Genomic DNA, 3,198 nt, shown 5'->3' on the forward strand with positions numbered 1-3,198 from the left:
TTAAATGCAATTTAAATATGTCTATCTACCGATTCAAACGCACTTCTTTTTTTTCTCTCTGTTTTGTAAATGAGAAATTATAGGGCTTCGTAAGCCCAATTATTTAGAGGCCCATTAGCCCAATCTCAGCTATTTATATCCAACCCCTGCTTAGGCAATTCTTATCTTTTTGCTCTTCAAAACCCTAGAGTTTACAACTATTCATCGGCTCCGCCTTCAGTCTTTGAAGAATTATTCACACCTTCATGAATTATGGATTTTATTTTTATATTTATATCGTTTCTGCGTCGTAACCGAATCGCACTACGCTGAAGAGGCTGCTTCAATATTCTTAAAAACAATATTTGAATGGAGTAGTCTCTGAGCGATTGTGCGGAAATGAAATGCCGAGTTAAGCTCGGCGGCGGCCAGACAACCGTTGAGATGGATCCACAGATAAGCGCCGCCATTTCCACGGTGCTTGTCTACTAAATCCGTCTCAAATTCCCTTCGAATTATCATAATTTCCCCCTTTTAAAATTAAATTTTCATGGTTTCCCCCAAATTTGGACGATTAAAATCTTCTGACGATTGTTAGGGCCGGCCTCCATGTAGTATAAGAAATTAATAAATTTAATACAATCATAAAAATTCAAAAAATGCATAAATATTTGAGTAGATGGCAAAAATAATTCATTAAAATTGTTTGAATTTTTGTCCCTACCGCAATATTATAAACTTCAAGAATATAAGAATATTTAATATGTCAATATATAAATCTGACACAGTAATTCTGCGCGACGGAGGGAGTATCTACCAAGTGATTGCGAATTTTGCTAAGCATTTTTTATTTACAAATTTAAAGGACATTGTTAATTTTTAGCTCCGAATTCATGTTTATTTTGGATGATGGCTTTAGTGAAGGATGTAAAAATCAGACGTATTCCTCATCAGATTTTGATCTGTGACAAATTACCAGATACTTCTGACTTGTTTTGGGATCATCGTTTCTATTTTACGTTGTTGCACTTCTCAATAATCAACTTGATGGTAATTTTTACACTTTATCCACCAAGATCTTTGAGAACATTATCAATAAGGGCCTTCCCACCGCCGTGTGGGACGGCGGTCAGGAAGCTCCTATTGTGGCTGCCGAGCCATCCTAAGAAGAGGGATGATGTTGTTTTCATTTAGAAAACGTTTCATTTTTAATGGGATAATTTAAAAGAAATACGTTTCATTTTTAATGGGAAATAAAAGTATAAATCTTATGCAAAAAACTGACTCTTAAATGTCTTGTCGTACGAGACCAAATAGAGAGGTTGGTACTGCATACGGCATGCACCGTCTTGTGGCCACTCGATTGCGTCGTCACTTGAAGCGCTTCGTCACCCTAACTAGCCATCGCGGATCCATCCCATTACCCCATGATTATCTCTTTCAATTGGATACTTCAAGAGAACATACATGGTCTGAGCTGATTTTTTGTTGTGCAGCATTAACAAGACTGAATTTAGTTTACTTGGGAATTGGAATCTCATTTGATTTAAACATATGAGTAATTTGAATGGCAAAGTAAGATTACATGTATTCCATTAGTAGTAGAGTCATTTAATTTTCTGTACTCGTTTTAGAAAAATGATAGTAGTAAATAATTAAAATGGAGAAAGAGTAAGTAAAAGAAAAGAAAAGTAGATAAGAATCTACTCTATATTACTTTGTTGGCGGGAAAGTAAAGTTGACAGGAAAAATGATTCATAAGAAAATGAATCCTGGAAATATGATTCCTAGTAAATTTACTTTCCTATGTTTAGAAAACATCAAGATATTAAATTTTATATTTGATGTAACAACCAAACTAAAAATATACTTATTATTTTTTATTTATAAAAAAGAATAGTAATATAAAATTTTTAATAAATTATTTATTACAAATGATAATAATTATACTATTATATTTATTATTATGATGGATAGTTTAAATATGGATTATCTGCCATATAAAAAATAATATAATTGTAATTAGTTACATTAAAATAATATAATTGTAATTAGTTACATGCAGTATTATATTTATAAATGATTATAATAATAAATATAATAATAATTGGATATTATAATTAAATAAATTTTATAATTTAAAATTTCATCACAATTTTATTGTTTAATTATTAATTTATATATTAATAATTATTATGATTTATTATTGCATAAATTATATTATAATAACAATTATATAAAAATATTATAATAATATAGATATAATTATGATAATTTAAATTATAAGTAGTTATTTATTATGTTTAAATTAAGTACTCCCCCGTCCCATTAAAAATGAAACGTTTCTTAAAATGGAAAGAACACTATCTCTACTTTTTCCTCTTTCTTCATTAATTCAGAAAGCAACACTACATAAAATCTCGTGTCGGAAACCAAATGTTTCATATTTATTGGGACGGAGGGAGTATAATTTATAATTTTAAATTATTTCTAAAACATAATAATAATAATAATAATAATAATAATAATAATAATAATAATAATAATAATAATAATAATAATAATAATAATAATAATAATAATCCCTCCGTCCCACATTACTTGAGGGTTTTTTCCGACACGAGATTTAAGAAAATTATGTTTAATGAAGTTAAATAAAGTAGATGAAAGAATAAAGTAAGATAAAGAAGATGGAGTAAAGTAAAAGAAATAATAAAGTAGGTGCGATTAAATGTTTTGTTTTTAGCCAAAAAAAGAAATGGCTCAAGCTACTTGACACGATCCAAAATGGAATACGATTCAAGTAACTTTGGACGGAGGGAGTAATAAATTGTACATTAAATATGTAAAAATCCTAAAATTGGGAAAAAATACCTATGAAAAGTTAGGATTTTGAATCCTGAAAAGTAGTACTAACTTTCCTTGTTATTGGAATGTGATTACTTTCCTAGTTTGATTAAAAACTGAAACAAACACATGAATTTAAAATTTAACGAATCAGATTACTTTACCAGACAGAATCCTGACAACCAAACATGGTCAAACAATCAGATTACTTTACCCGACAGAATCATGACAACCAAACACAGGAATTTACTCACTTTAACTATTTATTAATCCACCCGTCCCTTAAAAATAGAAACTCTTTCATTTTTCGTCCGTCCCCTAAAAATAGAAACATTCTATTTAAGGGAATTTCTTTCTCTCTAATAAGGTGAG

The 3,198-nt window shown here is 29.2% G+C and overlaps 1 non-coding gene across 1 annotated transcript; it reads left to right on the forward strand.

Moving 5' to 3' along the window:
* The first annotated feature begins 298 nt into the window (after nt 1-298).
* Nucleotides 299-486, forward strand: LOC121773139. The gene has a single exon (XR_006044710.1). It is a non-coding gene; the product is annotated as a small nucleolar RNA snoR143 (small nucleolar RNA).
* The last annotated feature ends 2,712 nt before the right edge of the window (nt 487-3,198 follow it).

The sequence above is a fragment of the Salvia splendens genome, chromosome 16 (genome assembly GCF_004379255.2).
Source record: "Salvia splendens isolate huo1 chromosome 16, SspV2, whole genome shotgun sequence".
Lineage (NCBI taxonomy): Eukaryota > Viridiplantae > Streptophyta > Magnoliopsida > Lamiales > Lamiaceae > Salvia > Salvia splendens.